The following is a 22,874-nucleotide window of genomic DNA, read 5'->3' on the forward strand; positions in this document are numbered from 1 at the left end:
TCCTTTTAAATTTGTGTGAAAATATTTTTTAATATGTTTATGATTTGCAAATATAATAAATAAAGTATAAGGACAAACATCCTAAATATTGAACTATATTTACCGCAATATGTTTTCTTGCACGAACAATTGTATGTTGCATTTTCAAGAGGGATATCAAGATCGACAACAAGAGTTCTGGTTAAGGCAGAGCAATCAACAAATTAGGAGGAAACATACACAAAAATAAATATTATCTACAAAGAAGTATTCGTTAAGATACCATCACAATAAATACTTTTAAACTATAATATATAATTATCTAACTAACATGACAAAATTGATCATTTGTATTTTGATGATGTCCTTTTATTTTAAATTCATATATTATGCTAATGTAATAATATTTTTCGGCATTTAGATGATTGTTGTATTATTATACATAAAATTTCTCTCATTAATTAAATTTTATTATTCCTTCATATAAATAAATGTTTAAATCATCACGTGTCAATATTAACATGCGATGCACGTTCATAGATACTAGTTAAAAGAAATACAAGTACAACAATAACAAATGGCCGAAATTAGAGCAGCTAATTTCCTTTGCCATTCTCTGGGCTTGGGGGAGCCTTTGCAGCTTTTGCTCTGGGGCTCCATCTTATGGGAACTGCAATTCTTCTGTGTGAAATAATGGCATGAGTTTCTCTAAAATCTCTCACTATCACTGCAACCAAATTAACATGAAGGAATTAGGTGTACTTGAATCAGAGGCGGATTCGGGTCATGAAAGCGGCGGAGGTATCACTATCGAATAAAAATTTAAGCAAATATTGGAGTGCAAATTGAACTCATGTAATGCATTATGTAAATCGGAATAAGATCTAAAATTAGCCTCAGATGTAGGAGTTCCCCTCTAAATTGAATATCATTATTTAGTCAGTCACTACACTATATAAGTAGTTGATCACTATCTTAATAATTATAAGCTTTAGTAATTACACAACATGATAAATTTAAAGACAATTTATTCAACGCAACTTAATTACGAGAGGCGGATGCACATTTATCGAAGAAGTGTCACGCGATACCGTTTCATCGTATGTTTTACTAAATATATGTATTAATACTGTGAGGAAGCGGATAAGTAGAAAAAAATGACATCACTTGACATATATTGTCTCTTGGTGTATTGGTTAGGATCTTGACTGTGCTCTAAAAGGTAACCTCACCTAGCACATCGTTTTTGCAAATAATTGAGAGAATCTATGTGGTTAAAAATTGTGATGAAGTAGATATTAATTCAGGGCTTTTGCTAACTTAAGATTCAGCAAAATCAATAGACTAAAGTTATTTCTTGTGTAGAAGTATGATAATTGAAGTTACTATTCTCGTTCTTCTATAAATTTCGACGGCGCTTACAAATCTTTTTGCGTATGCTCCTGTTAATTTCTGTGTAATTCTCGGTGTTATGTTTGTTAGCATAAACGAGAAAATAATATAACAAATCTAAAGGGAAAGTAACTTACTAGTTGTAGATATTCTTGTGGGTGCTAAGGGGAAGAGCAATCCAGCCGAAAATAATAACAAAATGAAGAAAGTAAATGTAGCCTTGTACAACATTTTCCTCAAACACCAATAAAAGAAGTATACTAGTTTTTGTAATATGAGATTGACGATTGTCAATTTATAGGGGAAAAAATGATGGACTTAATTTGCACTGGCCTCTTAATTTTGAAGTTCTATGCACTCTCCTTTGGTTCAATAAGTCAATGTCTTCTCTTAAATTCCACCATTTACGTTAAAGTTTTCAAACTTAAACAGCAAAAGGTCATATAAAGTCTTAAATTCTCCTGTTTAGTCTTGAATAAGTAATATTTTTCAAACTTTTCGAAAGTGACTACTTATTTCATTATAGATTTTCTTTATATTTATTGTTCTCTTTGTCGCATTATATCGAGAGTCAAACTAGCTAATTGTTTTTTTTGTGTGAATTCAAACATAAAATCCGCATATTTTTTTAAAAAAAACGATATTGTATATTAGAAACTACAAAATACTATAAATCACAATTCTAATCTTCACCATGCAAAAATTTGTGGTCAATATTAAATCACCAATTGTAACGACCCGACTTGTCATTTTAAGAATTAACGGCACGTTCAGTGGCTTAAGGTCTCGAACAGCTTCGCAATATGTATTATGACCCGTGGGTGTGGTCGAGTTTGATTTACTGAAGATTCAGAATTTAATTAAAAGAGCAATTCTTATTTAGAAGCTTAAATCGAAAGAGTTAGACTGGAGAGTTGACTTTTGAGCAAATGAACCAGGAATAGGATTTCGAGGATGGCAATAGCTTCGTATGATGATTTCGGACTTAGGCGTATGTTCGGATTTGGATTTGGAAGTCCGTAGGACAATTCGACACATTTTGGCGAAAGTTGGAAAATATAAGATTTTGGAAAACTCCGACCGAAGGGTAAATTTTTGATAACGAGGTTGAATTTCGATTTCGGAAATGGGAATAGCTCCATTAAGTCAATTATGACTTGTGTGCAAAATTTGAAGTCATTTCGGATTGATTTGCTATATTGCGACATCGATTCTTCAAGAATACGTGGTATCCCATTAAGCAAACGAGCTCCAAATTCATTTTTGATTGAAGCATTAGATCCGTATTGAAATTTTGGAGCCATAGCAAAAAAGAATCGTCAAATTCGGATATCGTATGAGAGAGTTATACCCATTTTCGTATCGGAAAAGATTTTCCATTGCCGCGAGCGCCCAGGGTAGCGTGGAGCGCTAGCCCTGGCGCTGGGAATTTTTGGGTACTGAAAACTGCGCCACAGGCAGCGCCCACGCTACCTGTGACGCTCGAAAACAACAGAGGGTATATAAAACGGGGTTCTTGCTATTTTTACTCATTTTTGAGTTTATGGAGCTCGGTTTAGACGGATTTTGGGCGATTTTCACGAGAAAGCATTGGGGTAAGTGTTCTTTATCCTATATTGATTATATTTTATGATTCCATACTCATTTACATCATGAATCCGTAAATTTATGGAAGAAAAATTAGATTTTTGTAAAATCTTCCAAAAATATAAAATGAAGATTTGAAGGTTAATCCCATATCAGAATTTGATAAAATTAGTATGGGTGGACTCGTAATTGAGCGGATTGTCAGATTTTGTGAGTTTCGTCGGATTCCGAGATGTGGGCCCCATGAACGATTTTTGAGTTAAATTTCGAATTTTGTTAGAAAATTAGTATTTTCATATGGAATTAATTCCTACGATTCGTGTTGAGTATATTGAATTGTTTGTGACTAGATTTGAAGCTTTTGGACACGAATTCGTGAGGCAAGGGTTTATTGGAATCTTGAAATTGGTTACGAAACGAGGTAAGTATCTTGCCTAACCTCGAGTGGGGGAATTACCTCTTAGGCATTGAGTCTTATGTGGAAATTATGTAATTGAAAACCATGTACGTGAGGTGACGAGTACGTACTTGGTTTATATGTGCAAATTATATCGGTTGAAATTCGTAGACGCCCTTAAGTATTAAGTTGGAAAATTATTATAACTTATTAAATCTCTTAATTGTCATGCCTCATTCTTTGTTTGCCGAGGTTGTTTTTATATGATAATTTGGTGTGATTGCCACTTGAATTTTATGTAAACTCTGTGTTTGTTTGAGTTGTCATTTTTATGAAAAATACTTTCATTATTGATTTTACTTACAGATAATTTAAATGGAAAATTTAGTTAATAAGATGAATAAATCTATTTACTCCCCGAAGTTGTGATTTAAAAGAGGTGTTGTTCCTGGATGAATTACTTGTCAGTTCACGTTATTGAAAATTTGGTGTTGAATTATAAAGGTCGTGAATCATAATGAGGCAAAGTGCCAAATTGTAAAATATTATTCGGTTGAGTTGTTCATTCCCAAATATTTTATTAAGATGTTGTGCACATTATGATCAAGTCGTGGCTCCTTATTGTGGAAAAATAACGTGTTGTAAGAATTGAGTATTTGATGTGCAATTTGTGATATGTTGTAAGAATTGAGCACTTGATGTGCAATTTATGATATGTTGTAAGATTTGAGCACTTGATGTGCAATTTGTGATATGTTGTAAGATTTGAACACTTGATGTGCAATTCGTGATATGTTGTAAGATTTGAGCACTTGATGTGTAATTTGTGATATGTTGTAAGATTTGAGCACTTGATGTGTAATTTGTGATATGTTGTAAGATTTGAGTATTTGATGTGCAATTTGTGATATGTGAGCACTTGAGGTGCAAGTTTTATTATGTTGTGATATTTGGGCACTTGAGATGCGATTTGTGAAATATTATGATATTGATACGCATGCGGTGAGATAAGGGTGACTTGAAATGTTTGGCTAGTAGGGGAACTACTAGAAGTCATGCAGTGATATAAGGATAGGGCGTTGAAACGCATGCGGTGAGATAAGGGTGGCTTGAAATGCGTGGCTAGTAGGGGAACTACTAGAAGTCATGCGGTGAGATAAGGGTAGCTTGAAACGCGTGGCTAGTAAGGGAACTACTAGAAGTCATGCGGTGTGATAAGGGTAGCTAAAATGCGGGATGCTATTTCGAAAAAAATAATTTTTAAAGAATAATATGTGAAGTCTCCCACGATGATATAACGAAAGATTGTGAATTTATTTATGATTTGGGACTACGAGGCGGTACCTCGGGAGTGCTCTTTTATTGATATTTCTCTATGGTTGTACTTGCCTTTGGTTATTTTGTTTTTTCCGAAATTTGTAAATTTTTGTATTTTCCATGATGTATTATTTCACTTAATATTAAGCGTTTTGTATTTCTTGAAGTATTGTGTTGACCTTGACTTTTTCGTACGAGATTTTGAGGATTTGTATTTTTGGGTTATACTTGCTTTTGATGATTGAGTTGTTTTAAATAAAGGAAAAATTCTAGTACGTTTTAATTTAATAAATTTTATATCCAAATCAGTAGTTTATCTGATGTTTCATTTTAATTGAAATGTTATTTTCTCCACCCAAATTATTTCTAAAATAAATTCATTCCTTTATTGATTTCTTACTTAATTTAAAAATTTTAACCTTACTTTATTGAAAATAAATTGATCCTACGGATCTTATATACGTTGATATTTTGGTACGTGAGTTTTCCGTGCAGTTATGAAAATAATATGGGCATGAGGTGCCGGAAAAAATATGATGATTTTATTATTGACACGTGAGTTGTCCGTGTGATGGTGATAGAAATATGGGCACGAGGTGCCGTAGAAAATATGAAAGTGGGCTGAGACTCGTAATTTTTATGATTGTGAAATGAGGTGTCACATGGTGACTTTTATTTGAAAATATATTTATTGGAAAGTATTATATCTTGAAGATTATTATTTGAAAAACATATAGGCGAAAGAATTTATATTTGAAGGACTTGATTAATTGGTTGTATTTGTATTCCTTATTCGTCTGAGTAATAATTATGATGTTCTTGTTGCCTTGTTGTTACATCACTGGTTGAGTTCGTTGTTATCCTTGCTAGTTATTTTCCAGTACTATTGTATACTGCTATATTGCACAGGTTATTTGACTAGTGAGTGTCTTGACTGTACCTCGTCTCTACTCCACTGAGGTTAGTCTTGATACTTACTGGGTACTGACCGTGGTGTACTCATACTATATTTCTGTACATTTTTGTGCAGAGCCAGGTATTGGAGGTATCGGATCCGGACAGAATTAGAGTGTGATCGCAAGGATTCGAAGTAGAGCTGCTTGGTCGTCGCAGTTCTTTGGAGTCTGTTCATTTTATTGTACTGTTAATTTTTAATCAAACAGTATTGTATATTTGGCCCTCGTGATCATTCTATGTATTCAGTTAGAGTTCGTGACTCAGTATTACCAGTCTTGTACAGGTGTTATAATTATTCTCGCTGTTGGTTTCGTTTATAAAAAGAAATGGCATGAATTGTAATTAAAATCGGCTTACTTAATTTTAGAGGCTAAGTGTCATCACGACGCCTGTGGTGGAATTTTGGGTCGTGACACTAATTGTAGTCTTTCATAATTTCTTTATGTTTATTACTCTTTATATCCCACTTTATGTGAGGCTATTTGGCGTACGAGTTAAACTAAGTAATTTTTTGTATAAATTCAAACATACAATCTATATATTTTATGAAATAAAATTTATATATTTAGAAACTATAAAATACTATAAATCACAAATGTAATCTTCGCCATGAAAAAATTTCTGGTCATTATTAAATCACCAATTGTATTCTTCATAAATTTTCTTTAAATTTACTACTCTCTCTGTCCCAATTTATATCCTTATTCACGTTATAAGTATCTTCAACCTTTCATTACATACTTCCATCTTAAAATCGTGCTAATTGTAGTCTAGTTTTCCCAAAACAACCTCCTAGATTCAGGAACCCATAGTAGAAGAATAAATTTTTTTCTTAAGTCTTAACATTATTATTTGGCAATCGCTAGTGAATTCAGCTCTCACAATTTAACCAACTCAATTATTTATATCATTCTTTTTTGCAAACAGTTGGGATAAAATTGTCAAACAAACATTATTTTTTGTTGTTAACACTCTAAAAATAGTCTATGTAATAATATATATTTACTTACCGAGAAGATTACTTTAACTATTTGAAGTAGTGGAAAAATTGATCATTTGAGATTTTCAATTTGGTGAGTACGTGAAATTGACAAAAAAATATTGAAAACTTAAATAAATATGGGATTGGGGGGTTTTACTTTTTTATTTATTTTTTGGGGGGTTGTGGGCGGGGGAAGGGGGGGGGGTGTTCACGTTCCTTCTTAGGTTGTACGGAGAGTGGACTAAATTTACGTATAGTGTGACATGAATTACTCGGCAAAGACTGTTGACTAAATAGCAAGACTGTTGACTAAATAGCATGGGGCGAAGACGGTAACAATTTACTTGTAATGGTGTTTACAATAAACAATACTAACATATTTGAATAAATAAATAAAGATAAAATTTATATTGATTAGTTATGACTTAGTGATAGCCATATTTGTCGAGGTATATATCATATATTATTAAGTTCAGGTAAAAAACCCGTACGAATAAATTTTTATCATAAAAAAATATGATTTAGTGATAGCCGTAATTGTTAAGACATATATTATATATTTATTAAGTTCAGGTACGAACCCAGTATGAATAAATTTTTATCGGACAATAATTTGATTATGTGCTATACAAATTTTCTTTTTACTTATTTATATATTTATATATTCAAAACTCATTCAAACTCATACTATGTAGACCCATCTGAGAAGGTAATACACTTCTAACCAAGAAGTTCTTCGTGTTTTATCTAAACTAGAGATATGGCAACAATTATTAAAGGTTCACAAATCCTAGTGAGCACAATATCATAGTCACATGTGTGGACATTAAAAAATTATCAAATTAGTGCATAAGGAAATTTGGACTGCGGCCTTCACTAGATGACCTTATCAGGGTTACTTTGGGTTACTTCACTCAAATCTTAATTTATGCTCATAAATAAAGTTATATATGTCCTTTAAAAACGACCTCACCAATCTCATAAACTCTCATGCACAAAGAGATCAAATATATGATCTCCGAAATTCTATGAAACTCTTGGAATATTTATCAAGAAATCAAAGACATATCAAATATTTCTTGCTCAAAGTCCTACGTTCGAGAAATACGCCGCTAAAGCTCTCGAATCATGTAGAACAAATCGAAGGAAAAAATCAAAGAATAAATAAAATTATAACCCACAATGTTTATTAATAAAAAAAAAAAAAAAATTTATAGTTATTTGTGATTGTAATTTTATTTTTCTACGCCGACTTATTGCAAACAACCCTGCTTTTTGTTTCACATGCTTTATCGATCACACCGCCGCCACCACCACCTACCACTACTACTAATAATAATAATTTAGTCGTCGTTTACGCGCTCAGTGTTTGGTGCGAAACACTTAGCTTATCAAGTCAGTACTTAGGATTCAATATATAGATATAGATTTATTAACTTGAGATATTCAATAAAGTTTAAGTGTCCAAATGAAAATAATGACAAGTTTAAGGACTATCTATGTATTTGGCCATTTGATTTTATGTTCTTTTTGGTACAATGGGACATGAGTTCGCTGAATAGGTGTGTATGCTTTTGTTAAGTGACAAATACATAATGATTACTAATATTGATATGAACAATTTTTTAAAGAATTCACAACTCCTAGTGGAACGCTTTCTATTGACGGAGTCGGTCTTACTTTAATACAATCCATATAAGTTTCAGCGATATTTGAATCTTTTTAGAGAAGATAAATATTTTCATCTGGCCGTTTAGTTTTTACTTACAATATATAATCACCATGTGTATGTTATATAAGAGATGCAACTTTTTATTCACAATAAGACTGGTGAGAATGATATTAAAATCCACAGACACAGTGACAGAGGCAGAATTGTCACGACCCAAAATTTCACCCGTCGTGATGACGCATATCTCGATACTAAGTAAGCCGACAATATCAATAACTCACAATTTTCTTTAAATACTGAAAACATAATAATTAAGTTTAAGAGTAAATCCCACAAACATTAGAAATAAACACACTCCCAAAACCCGATGTCACTGAGTACATGAGTATCTATACATTACAAGTCTAGAAAACACGGTTTATAATAGTCTAAGACCAAATACAATAACAAAGAGATATGGAAGAAGATAATAGGCAATAAGTATGTAGTTTAGCTACTATTTGCACTCTAACTTAGCTGCACTTTATTGATATTTGAATGTTAAATGATAACAAATTGCTCTAATTAAGAACTTTATGCTTTGCAGTAGCAAGTCCGGGTTATGAGGACGTTAAAGAGTGTTTTGGAGCTAATATGGAGCATTGAAGGCCAATTGGAGGTTAGCACGCTCAAAAAGAAGAAAGAAAAATATTGCAGAAAATCCTCCAGGTACGCGGTCTATGCGCGGCCGCGCATGTCAGGCAAAACTGGCCAAGGTGCGCGGTCGATGCGCGGCCGCGCACGTGCTTCCGAGAAAAACCGTCCAAGGCCAATTTTGTAATTTGAGAGGCGACTAACCTTGACCTATGTGAAGCCTAGCTCGCCCAAAAAGAGGGTATCTCTATTTTTAGAAGAACTTTTGAGGCAAGAACAAAAGGAGAGCAAGACGGAAAATTCTCCTATGAGTTTTTTCATCTTTATCTTCTTAATTCAATTGTTGGTTATGACTTTTTATACTGTAATCTTGCATAGTAATATGAGTAGCTAAACCCGTTATCTAGGGTTGATGGAACTAATTGTTGGATGAAGTCTTGATTACGTTTTGATATAATTGAGCCGTTTTTACTCTATAATTGTTCAACTATGTGTTTCTTGAGATTAATTGAAAGGGCCCTTGATTAATCGTGTCTAGTTGTCTAGTGTTGCTTGAGAAAGAACACTTGATTAGATTGTTGTTGAACAACGCCATTTTCGAGTAAGTTAAGAGGTTAATTACTTAAATTTAAAAGCAGGATTAGAAATAACGAAACTTTGGTATGATATTTATGAGTTGTACAACTTATCAACTAGAGTAGTTTGAGAGAATGCTTCTAGTAAATTATCGTAATTGATCAAGAGATAAGTACGGTAAGCAAGAACTTATCATCTTTATAGAGTGTTAGGGCGAAATTATAGCTAACGTGTCAGGAATTAATCCGACAATTTGGGAAATCAATAACCCTAAATTCTTTTACCCTTGAATTCAACTCCATTCTTACTTATTGATAGTTTTTATTGTCATTTTCCTTAGTTAAATAATTTTTGTTAATTATCAAATAACATCTTGAACTCTAAAAATTGTCTGAGCTTGTCATTAGCGATACTAAAAGTTATAGCAAATAGGTTAGTTCCCTGTGGGATTCGACTCCGGACTCTTGAAACAGATTATTTTTACAGCGACCGCTTAGTCCTTTTATAAGGCATAGTTGGGCATGAACAAATTTTGGTGCCGTTGTCGGGGAACTAACGGTGTTATTTATTACAACTTGGAAGAATTGCTAGGAGTTTTAGTTTAGACCAAATTTTTATGTGGTGTTAAAAATATTTCCATTGAAATTCTAACGTTTGTAGTCTTGGGTATTACAGGTGCATGCATAGGAACTTCTCAAGAACTGGTGAACTGCTCGAAGCGTTATTAGATCCAGAGAAAGTTTTCAAGGCGCTAAACCGTCCAAACAAGAAAAGCAAACAGCAACAAAACTTGACAGAACAAATCGAACCAGGCATGGATGACGAGATAGAAAATCCAATCAACAACAGAAACAATGCGAATTAACCAAACAATCAAGGTGTGGTGCCACTTGTACCAGAAGCAGTATTATATGATTGGGCACAACCCACCGTCGGCAATCTGGCAACCGCAGTTGTAATCCCTCAAATACAAGCGGAATCATTTCAAATCACAAACAACATGCTACATTTGTTGCAGAACAAGGGACTGTTCTCAGGGTCACACATTGAAGATCCTCAGCAGCATCTAAAGAATTTTTTGTCAATATGTGTCATGCAAAGGCAGCCTAATGTGACACCGGACGCAATAAAGCTGTTATTGTTCCCATTTTCGGTGATAGGAGAAGCTCAGACTTGGCTTAATTCACTCCCCATAAACTCCATCACTACCTGGGAGGAATTAGTCAAGCAATTTTTGAACAAATTCTACCCACCCAATAAAACTGCCCAACAGATTGATGATATATTGACCTACAGGCAGAAACCAACAGAATCACTACAAGAAACGTGGGATAGGTTCAAGGGTATGCTGGTCAAGTGTCCACATCATGGCATTTCGAATCAGATGTTGGGGAAGAGATTCTACATGGGACTAGCTGACGGCTTAAAGGCCAATGTTGATGCTTTAGCGGGTGGAGCATTTTTGAGTAAAACATTCGGAGAATGCAAGATCCTACTTGATAAGATGGCCCAAAACTCGGGATGGATGACAAGAGACTCTACGATCACTCTGGTAGTTCACTCAGTGGCTTTGGACCCAAACAACTCCATAGTTGAGAATATGGCCACTCTAATGACACAAATGAGTATCCTCACCAAGAATATTGATGAATCAGGACAGAAGCAGTAGGTTCACATAGTTGGCACAACTAATGGGGGTTTATGTAGACCATGCATTAATCAACCATATGTGTGCTCGTGGAGTGCGAAAAGTGACAACCAGCGCTATCAAGAAGATATGAATTATGTAGACAACTATGGGGGACAGAGGCAAGGTGGTCAGAATTGGGGTCAACAGAATCAACAATACAGACCAACCCCGCAACAATACAATACCATTCCAGGGGGAGCACGACCACAAGGCTAAGTCGTGCCTTATCAAAGGCAGAAGGGATACAATTAGCATCACCAACAACAGTTGGCTTACCAGCCGCCTCATCAACAGCAGGACAGTAATATGATAGAAATCAAGGGCATGCATCAACAACTCATGGGGACAAATGGAAAGATGCAAGAAAAGTTAGCCGTACATGATTCGAATATTAAAGGCATTGAAACTAAATTAGGCCAGTTATCTATGGCCTTAAACAATCTCACACAAGGAACGTTGCCTGCAGACACAAACATCAATCCAAAGGAGCAGAATCTAAATCAGCTAATGGCAGTGAGTCTCAGGAATGGAAGGGATTTATACAGAGAGCAAGAAGTTGTTCAATCTAGGAGAGACACAGTGCCATGTACTCTAGTGACATTAGAGACCGACGAGTCAATGGAGCTCACAGAAGTTGTAATTGAACAGACACAAGCGGACAAAGGCAAGGAGAAGGAATTTGAACAACTCCCAGAACAGGTGGTGGAAAAGGCTCCTAATACAGAAAAGACATCAAGCAGTGGGAAGAATCTAACTCTTGTACCATTCCCTCAAAGGTTGGCAAAGCAAAAGAAAGATGATCAATACATGAAATTCATAGAAATGCTTAGACAAATTCAATTGAATATTCTGCTGATGGATGCTTTGAGGGAAATGCCAGGCTATACAAAAATGATGAAGGATCTGATGTCTAAAAAATTTGACTTCCAGGACCTGTCTACTGTAACTCTAACTCAAACTCAAACTTGCAGCGTGGTAGTGGCAAGGCCTATACTCAAAAATTATCTGATCCCGGTCGTTTCACTATCCCATGCATAATTAGAAGTTATGCTTTTGCTAAAGCATTGTGTGACTTAGGAGCCAGTATCTACTTGATGCCTTTGGCAATCTACAGAAATTAGGCATTGGCAGAGCTAGACCGACCTCAATGTTGTTGCAACTGGCTGATCGCACAGTCAAAGGGCCGACAGGAATTCTGGATGATGTGCTCGTCCAAGTTGGGAAGTTTGTATTTCCTGCTGACTTTGTTATTCTTGACTGTCAAGTTGACGAAGAAATACCAATAATTTTGGGGAGGCCGTTCTTAGCCACTGGGAGAGCATTGATCGACTGTGAGACTAGAGAGTTAAAAATGAGGTTGAATAATGAGGAAATAATATCCAATGTTCAACAATCTATGAGGAGGCCCAGTGAATTTGCAAATTGTTCACTAGTGGAGCCGGTGGATGTAATACTACAAGAGGAGGATGAAACCCTTAATGTCAGAGATCCGTTAGAAGCTTGCTTGATGAATTTGGAAGATGTGGATGGTGAAGAGTTGGCAGAGTGGGTCATGGCTCTCGAAGGTCAACGGTTCTGGAAAAGGGAACCCCTAGTTCGAGCCACTACACTTAGAAGAAAAGGCAACACCACCTGCGAAGCCATCAATAGAGGAGCCACCACAGTTGGACATGAAACCGCTTCCAGCACACCTCAAGTACGCCTTCTTAGGGCCTAACTCTACTTTACCTATTATTATCTCATCCGGTTTGTTAGCTGCGCAGGTAGAATAACTCCTACAGGTGTTACAGGAATGTAAGACTGTTATTGGTTGGACCATGGCAGATATAAAAGGTATCAGCCTGGCTTTTTACATGCACAAGATTCTCTTGGAAGAAGGGCACAAACCTTCCAGAGAACATCAAAGAAGGTTGAACCCGAATATGAAAGAAGTGGTGAAGAAAGAAGTGATCAAGTGGTTAGATGCGGGTATCATCTTCCCCATCTCTGACAGCAACTAGGTCAGCCCAGTTCAGTGTGTGCCAAAGAAGGGTGGAATGACGGTCATACAAAATGAGAATAACAAGTTGATCTAGACTCGTACAGTCACAGGTTGGAAAATTTGCATGGATTATAGAAAACTGAACATAGCCACCCGGAAAGATCATTTTCCCTTGCCATTCATTGACCAAATGTTGGATAGGTTGGCTGGGCGGTATCACTTCTACGTTTTGGATGGATATTCGGGGTACAATCAAATATCAATAGCCCCTGAAGATAGAGAGAAAATATCTTTTACTTGTCCGTATGACATCTTTGCCTTTCGGAGAATGTCGTTTGTCCTGTGCAATGCACCGGCTACATTTCAGAGGTGTATGTTAGCCATTTTTACTGATATAGTAGAGGATATTATGGAAGTCTTTATGGATGATTTCTCAGAGGTGGGGGATTCATTTAAGACTATCTTCACAATTTAAGAAGAGTGTTAAAAAGGTTTGTGGAGACAAATTTAGTGCTGAACTGGGAGAAATGCCATTTTATGGTACAAGAAGGTATAGTATTGGGGCATTGAGTGTCCAGTAAAGGCATTGAGGTCGACCATGCTAAGGTTGATATGATTGAGAAGTTTCCACCACCCACTTCGTTCAAGGCAGTGAGAAGTTTCCTTGGGCACGCCAGATTTTACAGGCGATTTGTAAACTCCTTGAAAAGGATCATCCCTTTTTGTTCTCTGATGATTGCGGGTTGGCATTTGAGGAGCTGAAGAAGAGACTGGTGACTGCATTAATCATTGTTTCACCCAACTGGGAGCAACCGTTCGAGCTCATGTGTGATGCGAGTGACTATGCTATAGGAGCAGTCCTGGGGTAGCGAAAGGACAAACTGGTGCACCCAATTTACTATGCAAGCAGAACGCTAAGCGGTGCACAACTTAATTATACCATGATTGAGAAAGAGATGTTGGCTGTGGTGTTTTCCTTCGACAAATTCAAGTCTTATTTGATTGGTTTAAAAGTGATTGTTTATACTGACCATGCAGAACTTAGGTACTGGATAGCAAAGGAGTCAAAGCCACGCTTGATCCGTTGGGTTCTTTTGCTACAAGAATTCGATTTGGAGATCCGCGATAGGAAAGGGACAGATAACCAAGTGGCAGACCACCTTTCAAGGTTGGAGGGAGCTGAAAAGAAAGTAGAGGTTGAAGATATAACTGAGACATTCCCGGACGAACAATTACTAGCAGTGGCAATGGAGGAAACGCCATGGTATGCTGATATTGCTAATTATTTGGCAAGCGGTATTGTACCTTATGAACTCTCTTCGATTCAAAAGAAAACATTTTTTCACGATTGTCGGTCTTATTACTGGGATGAACCTTTACTCTTTAAAATATGTGTAGATAACATTATCCGGAGGTGTATCCTCGAGAAAGATCAATCTTCTATTTTGCAGGTTTGCCATGCTTTACCATACGGTGGGCACTTCGAAGGATTTCGGACAGCGGCAAAGGTGTTGGATTTGGGTTCGTAATGGCCGACTTTATTCAAGGATGCCCATGCTAGGGTGAAAATTTGTGATGAGTGCCAAAGGACAGGCAACATATCTCGCCGTCACAAGTTTCTGGTGACTATAATTCAAGAGGTGGAAGTATTTGACATGTGGGGGATTGATTTTATGGGACCATTTGTCAGCTCGTATGGTAACAAGTACATATTGGTAGCAGTTGACTACGTCTCCAAATGGGTTGAAGCTGTGGCCCTTCCAACAAATGATGCCAAAGGAGTGACAGGCTTTCTAAAGAAAAATATTTTCACACGTTTTGGCACTCCGAGAGCTATAATTAGTGATGGTGGAACCCATTTTTGCAATAATCGCAAGGCTGTTAGAAAAGTATGGAGTTCGCCATAAGGTTTCCACACCTTACCACCCACAAACGAGCGGGCAAGTGAAAGTGTTCAACAGGGAAATCAAAAGTGTCCTGACCAAAACAGTGAATGCGACAAGGACTGATTGGTCAAAGAAGTTGGATGATGCATTATAGGCGTACCGCACAACACTTAAAACTCTAATTAGTATGTCTCCATACAAGTTGGTATTTGGAAAATCATGTCATATTCCAGTGGAACTTGAGCATAAAGCCTTATGGGCACTACGGTAGTTGAACCTGGATGTGGAAACCACAGGCACAAGTAGAGTCACAGAGTCACATGAACTCGAGGAATTCCGATTCCATGCATTCGAGAATGCAAGATTGTACAAAGAAAGGATGAAGATGATGCGTGATAAGCACATTCTTGATCGGAACTTCAAAACCGGAGATCTAGTGTTGTTATACAACTCGAGATTAAGATTGTTTTCGGGTAAGCGGAAATCTAGATGGTCAGGACCATTTAGAGTTGTGCAAGTGTTCTCAAGCGGAGCAGTAGAAATTGAGTCCGAAGATGGAATGAATAGGTTTAAAGTGAATGGGCAAAGGTTGAAACATTACCTTGGAATGGTTGAAGAAAAAGGTGAGAAAGTTGTTATGTCTTTGGAAGAGCCTCAATATGTGAGCAAAGTGCAATCATGAAAGCATGTTTCATGCCGCGACGTTAAATCAGGCGCTTCCTGGGAGGCAACCCATGGTTTTGTTGTAATTCGTCATGCCGCGACGTTAAATCAGGCTCTTCTTGGCAGGCAACACAATATGTTGTATGTATAGAGTTATGTAGAGTAGTGTAGTTTTGTTAGTTAACATATAAAAATTTTGATTTATCCCGATGATGAATATCATTCGACGGGTTTCTTGAGGGATTCAAGTCGAAGAAAATAAAAACACAAAAAGATTTTCTTTTGTTAGGAGTGTATCAATTGCCCCTTGGTTTTTCTTTGGGCCACGATTCTTTTCCAAGGGTTTTGTTTGAACCGGGGTGTAGTTAGTTATTTTTTTTAATTCTTTTTTTTTAGTTATGAACCGTTGGGCTATGGGCTGAATTGGAAATAGGATCTCTTAACTTCGGTATGCCTTGAATATAGCGGGTACTTTAGTGTGACGCTTAGGCTCAATTGTTGATTCTTGTAAGAGCGCCTTAAATTGTATGTTCTTAACTTGGCTTAAGTACCCTGACTAGAGTATTTTGATGATCCAATCTGGAGTGACTCTTGTGCCATGTGTGTGTGAGTCTTGGTGTATTCTATGTACTGCATTTAATGCCTAGAACTTGCCCCTGTGTTTGCAAAGAAAAATAGTAGTCTTGTTAAGTCTCGAAAGTGATATAGGCTTTTCTTTGTTGAGCCATATATATATTCCACCCGCCTAATTGTTATGTATCGTAGTTAACCCCTTTGAGCCTGTAATCATATTTCTTTGGCAACCACATTACAAGCCTTCCCCTTTTGTTTAAATTAACCATCTATTTGAACCTATTCACCTCTCATGAGCACTTTAATTGTTATGAACTATGTAAAAGTTAAAGTTTGGGGTGGTTGGTTTGGCTTTTGAGTGGAACTAATGAAATAAGGAGAAAGGTGCATTGTTTTGAAAAAGTAAGAGCCACTTGAATTGAAAACGAAAGAAAAGGAAAACAATAGTTGTATTGCTGTGAAAAAACAATATTCCTTGACATTTGGTAGCTTTTGATGTAATTGTGCTTAAAGAAGTATGGGGTAATATACGTTGATGTGAAGGTGGAGTGTTGGTTTGACATAAGTATGGACTTGAATGTTAAAGTATATGTATTAAAGTGCTTAGGGAGGTGTAGTCGCTCTTATATCCAAATATATCCTACCCGACTCGTAGCCTACATTACAACCAAATAAAGTTCTACTAGATCCTAGACTGAATGAGCTCGATTAGTAGAGTAGTACACTACGGGCAAGCCAATAGAGCATCTTTTACGGCACAAGAATATCGTTTCTGAGGGTGAATGAATTATGTCTATTTTGAAGTCCCTCATTGTGCATGCATTTTATTGATTGTGGAATGAGTCTCTATTGTTGTGAGCATGCACTTGATTCATGAAGGAAAGGTAATTCTTGACCCCTACGTTAGAGTAAGTGAGTAAGTTAGGAATATTGTATGGTGCGTGAGAGTCAACTCTTGAGGTGAAGATGTTACACCGTTGTGCTCAATCATGTGAAATATTCTTGGTGTGATGAGTTAGGGAAGTCTCTTAGTGAAGTTAGGCCTCTGTAGAGTGTGGTTTGATTGCTCGGGGACGAGCAATGGTTTAAGTGTGGGGTATTGATAATAGGCGACAAGTATGTAGTTTAGCTACTATTTGCACACTAACGTAGCTATACTTTATTGATATTTGAATGTTAAATGATAACAAATTGCTCTTTTTAAGAACTTTATGCTTTTGCAGTAGCAAGTCCGGGTTATGAGGGCGTTAAAGAGTGTTTTGGAGCTAATATGGAGCATTGAAGGCCAATTGGAGGTTAGCGCGCTTAAAAAGAAGAAATAAAAATGCTGCAGAAAATCCTCTAGGTGCGCGGTCTATGCGTGGCTGCGCACTGGCCGCACATGTCAGGCAGAAACTGGCCAAGGTGCGCGGCCGCGCATGTGCCTTCGAGAAAAATCGTCCAAGGCCAATTTTGTAATTTGAGAGGCGACTAACCTTGACCTATATGAAGCCCAGCTCACCCCAAAAGAGGGTATCTCTATTTTTAGAAGAACTTTGGAGGCAAGAACAAAAGGAGAGCAAGACGGAGAATTCTCCTACGAGGTTTTTCATCTTCATCTTCTTAATTCAATTGTTGGTTATGACTTTTTATATTGTAGTCTTGCATAGTAGTATGAGTAGCTAAACCCATTATCTAGGGTTGATGGAACTAATTGTTGGATGAAGTCTTGATTACGTTTTGATATAATTGATCCATTTTTACTCTATAATTGTTCAACTATGTGTTTCTTGTGATTAATTGAAAGGGCCCTTGATTAATCGTGTCTAGTTGTCTAGTGTTGCTTGAGAAAGAACACTTGATTAGATTGTTTTTGAACAACGCCACTTTTGAGTAAGTTAAGAGGTTAATTACTTGAATTTAAAAGCGGGATTAGACATAACGAAGCTTTGGTGTGATATTTATGAGTTGTACAAATTGTCAACTAGAGTAGTTTAAGAGAATGGTAAGCAAGAACTCATCATAATTGATCGAGAGATAAGTATGGTAAGCAAGAACTCATCATCTTTATAGAGTGTTAAGGCGAGATTATAGCTAACGTTTCAGGAATTAATCCAACAATTGGGGAAATCAATAACCCTAGATTCTTTTACCCTTGAATTCAACTTCATTCTTGCTTTTTAAAGGTTTTATTGTTATTTTCCTTAGTTAAATAATTTCTGTTAATTATCAAATAACATCTTGAACTTTGAAAATTGTCTGAGCTTGTCATTAGCGATACTAAAAGTTGTAGCAAATTGGTTAGTTCCCTGTGGGATTCGACTCCAGACTCTTAAACCGGATTATTTTTGCAGCGACCGCTTAGTCCTTTTTATTAGGCATAGTTGGGTGTGAACAAGAGACTAGGTCTGCGAGACATGGCAGACCTAGTCTCTTGTTAAGCTCCAAAAATCAACTATGTGAAAGAATCAACACCCACTATGTCCAAATTCACCTGGATCTGCACACGAAGTGCAGGGTGTAGTATGAGTACAACCAACTCAGTAAGTAACAAGAATAAATAAGAACTGAAAGTAGTGAGGAGCTTCACATCTAAGTCCAAATACAGTAATTTTCAACATAAAAGGGTAGGCATGCTCTCGGGTTCAACATTTAAAATTTCACAATAATTTCATATCAACTTTGACTAAAACAACAGAAAATGTCTTTTAGAAATTTTTCCAAAACAATCATATATGACAGCTGAAATGCAACAACAATGAAATCAATGCATCCTCTCAGAGTAACAATCACTCAGTTTTCCCATTCACTCCAACCTCACAGTCATTCTTTCCTCACAATCATTCATTCCTCACAGTCACTCATACCTCACAATCACTCATCACTCGGCACTCGCACTCGCACTCGCACTCAGTAGGTACCTGCGCTCACTGGGTGTGTACAGAATCTGGAGGGGCTCCTTCAGCCCAAGCGCTATAACAAGCCAATCATGGCATTTAGTAATGAAACATGTTACAGCGTGCAGCCCGATCCCATATATATCCTCACAATTGGGCCCTCAGCCTCACTCAGTCATCAACCTCTCTAGTCTCTCGGGTTCAAGATGTCATAAAAATCAGCCCAAAATGATAATATGATGCATCAATGAATAGCAACAGAGAGTGAGATATGATATGAAATGAATGAACATGAATGAGTGTGAAATTATAATTTGAATCATATAATTCAACCATAGAAATGACCCCAGTAGGTACCAACAATAACGACATATGCCTAACCATGATTTTTAATACGAGTCTCAGCTCAATTTTTTCTAACATGTAGAGAATGTACGGATATTAACAGATTATTCAACTATACAGTCCCATGGAATTTGACCAAGTCGCAATTCCTACGGTACACGCCGATATGCCCGTCACCTAGCATGTGTGTCACCTCAAAACCAATAACATAACACATAATTCGGGGCTTCATGCCCTCATGACCAAATTTAGAACTGTTACTTACCTCAAATCGTGTAATTCTTTATTCTGCTATGCCCTTGCCCCGAGAATTGGTCTCCGAAAGCCTCGTATCTAGCCACAATTAATTCGATTCAGTCAATACCAATTATTGTAATTAATTCCATAAGAAAATACTAATTTTCCAATAAAATACGAAATTCACTCAAACATCGCCTGTGGGGGCCACGTCTCGGAACCTGACAAAATTTATAAAATATGAATGCCCATCCAACCACGAGTCCAACCATATAAATTTCACCAAATTCCGACATCAACTCGACCCTCAAATCTTCAATTAAAGTCTTTGAAGATTTCTACCATTTTCAACTTAATCTTTACCCATTTCAACTCAATAATCTTTCCATAAACCTTATTGGTATGTGTATGTATAAATAACACTCTAACACCCTAGAATCATACTTTTAATTATCCATCTTTACTCCAAACCCGAAATTGAAGAATTGGGGAAAGAACTTCTTACCTCTTTGAAGCCCTAGCAAGATCCTTGTGAAATCTTCAAACCTTGAACAAGAATTAATGGATAAATGACTAAGTCTTCACTTTCTCTCTCTAAAATGCTCTCACCTCTCTCTAAAATGTCAGATTTTGGCTAAAAATGAGCTTCAAGGGCTATAAATCGAAGTTGGGTCGGGTAAAAAATTAGAAAGAATGGAAGCCCCGATGCAGTTATGCGATCGCATAACACATATGTGGTCCGCATATCGGCCGCATAATTTGGCCCCCAAAACTGGGCGTGACTAACCCGGTCTGCGGTCAGTATGCGACCCGCATACCTATTCTATGGTCGAATAATGCACCGCAGATTTTTCTCAAATCTTGCCCCTCTTCCACTCTGTGACCATTATGCGGTCAGCAGAGTGATTCTGCGACATCGGTGCATTGTTCAACCCAAAAAGTTCGAGCTTTGTACTAATTGATCTACCTAGGCACCACAAAACCTTAATTTTCTTAGCAAAATTTCTCCGGGGTCGTTACATATAAGTCAACATCCGGTCAACCTTTTCAACTTAAATTCTAAACCTTAGAACTAAGTGTTCCAAATCATTCCAAAACCTCACTAGACCCGAACCAATTACCCTTGCAAGCCAAATAACAACCGTAAATCAAAATTTGAGCAATAAATGGGGGAACGGGATTGCAATAGTCAAAACGACCGGCCGAGTCGTTACATTCTCCCCTTCTTAGACAAACGTTCGTCTTCAAACGGTGTTAGAATCATACCTGGAGTCTCAAATAGGTGTGGATATTTGCTCTACATCTCCTTCTCAATATCCCAAGTAGTTTCTCCAACTGGCTGGCCTCTCCACTGCACCTTCACTGAAGTTATGTTCTTTGATCTCAACTTTCGAACCTATCGGTCTAAAATAGCCACCGGCTCCACATCATAAGTCAAATTACCGTCCAGCTGCACTGTACTGAAATCCAAAATATGAGACGGATCCCCGACATACTTTCGGATCATGGATACATGGAACACTGGATGAACACCTGATAGACTGGGTGGAAAAGCAAGTTCATAAGCCACTTCTCCAATTTTCTTAAGTATCTCTAAAGGCCCAATATACCGAGGGCTCAACTTGCCCTTCTTCTCGAACCTCAACACACCCTTCATTGGTGAAATTTTGAGCAGAACTTTCTCCCCAACCATGTAAGCAACATCACGGACCTTCCTGTCGGCATAACTCTTCTGTCTAGACAGCGCCATGCCAAGCCGCTCCTGAATCACTTTAACCTTCTCCAAAGCATCCTAAACCAAGTCAGTACCCAATAGCCAAGCCTCACCCGGCTCAAACCAGCCAACCGAAGATCGATATCGTCTTCCATATAATGCCTCATACGGATCCATCTGAATACTCGACTGGTAGCTGTTATTGTAAGCAAACTCCGCAACTGGCAGAAATGTATCCCAAGAACCTCCAAAATCAATGACACAAGCGCGTAACATATCCTCCAATATCTGAATAGTGCGCTCGGACTACCTGTCTGTCTGAGGGTGAAATTCTGTACTCAACTGAACCTGTGTGCCCAATTATCACTGCACTGCTCTCCAAAACTGTGATGTAAACTGCCTACCTCGATCTAAAATGATGGACACTGGCACACCGTGTAGGCGAACAATCTCGCGGATATAAATATCAGCCAACCATTCTGAATAATAAGTAGTACCCACTGGAATAAAATGCGCGGACATAGTCAATCGATCCACAATCACCCAAATAGCATCAAACTTCCTCAAAGTCCGTGGAAGTCCAACTACGAAATCCATGGTAATACGCTCCCATTTCCACTCTGGCATTTCAAGTCTCTGAAGTAATCCTCCCGGTATTTGATGCTCGTACTTTACCTGTTGACAATTTAACATCGAGCTACAAACCCAACTATATCTTTCTTCATTCACCTCCACCAATAGTGCTGCCTCAAATCCTGATACATCTTCGTGGCACATGGATGAATGGAGTACCACGAACTTTGAGCTTCCTGGAGAATCAACTCACGCAAACCATCTATATTAGGCACACAAAGCCTGCCCTGCATCCATAATACACTGTCATCCCCAATAGTGACCTTCTTGGCATCACTGTGTTGAACCGTGTCCTTAAGGACAAGCAGATGGGGATCATCATACTGGCGCTCCCTAATGCGATCATATAAAGAAGACCGAGAAACCACACAAGCCAAAACTCGACTCGGCTTTGAAACATCCAAATTAATAAACTGGTTAGCCAAGGCCTGAACATCCAAGGCTAAAGTCCTCTCTGCTACCGGTAAATATGCTAAGCTGCCCAAACTCTCCGCTTTACAACTCAAGGCATCGGCCACCACATTGGCCTTTCCGGGATGATAGAGAATTATGATATCATAATCCTTAAGCAACTCCAACCACCTTCGATGTCACAAATTAAGATCCTTCTGTTTAAAAACAAATTGTAGACTCCGATGATCAGTGTAAATCTCACAATGGACCCCGTACAAATAATGCCGCCAAATTTTCAAGGCATGAACAATAGCTGCTAACTCAAGGTCATGGACCGGATAATTCTTCTCGTGTACCTTTAACTGTCTGGATGCATAGGTAACCACCCTAC

At 37.4% G+C, this 22,874-nt stretch overlaps 1 long non-coding RNA gene across 1 annotated transcript; it reads right to left on the reverse strand.

Annotated features, from left to right (window-relative positions):
- Positions 1–467: 467 nt before the first annotated feature.
- Positions 468–1,730, reverse strand: LOC142169932 (uncharacterized). Its single transcript, XR_012699564.1, has 2 exons — positions 1,509–1,730; positions 468–706 (listed from the first exon to the last, which is right to left on the reverse strand). It is a non-coding gene; the product is annotated as an uncharacterized LOC142169932 (long non-coding RNA).
- Positions 1,731–22,874: the final 21,144 nt, after the last annotated feature.

Source organism: Nicotiana tabacum, chromosome 15 (genome assembly GCF_000715075.1).
Source record: "Nicotiana tabacum cultivar K326 chromosome 15, ASM71507v2, whole genome shotgun sequence".
In the NCBI taxonomy this organism is placed as follows: Eukaryota; Viridiplantae; Streptophyta; class Magnoliopsida; order Solanales; family Solanaceae; genus Nicotiana; species Nicotiana tabacum.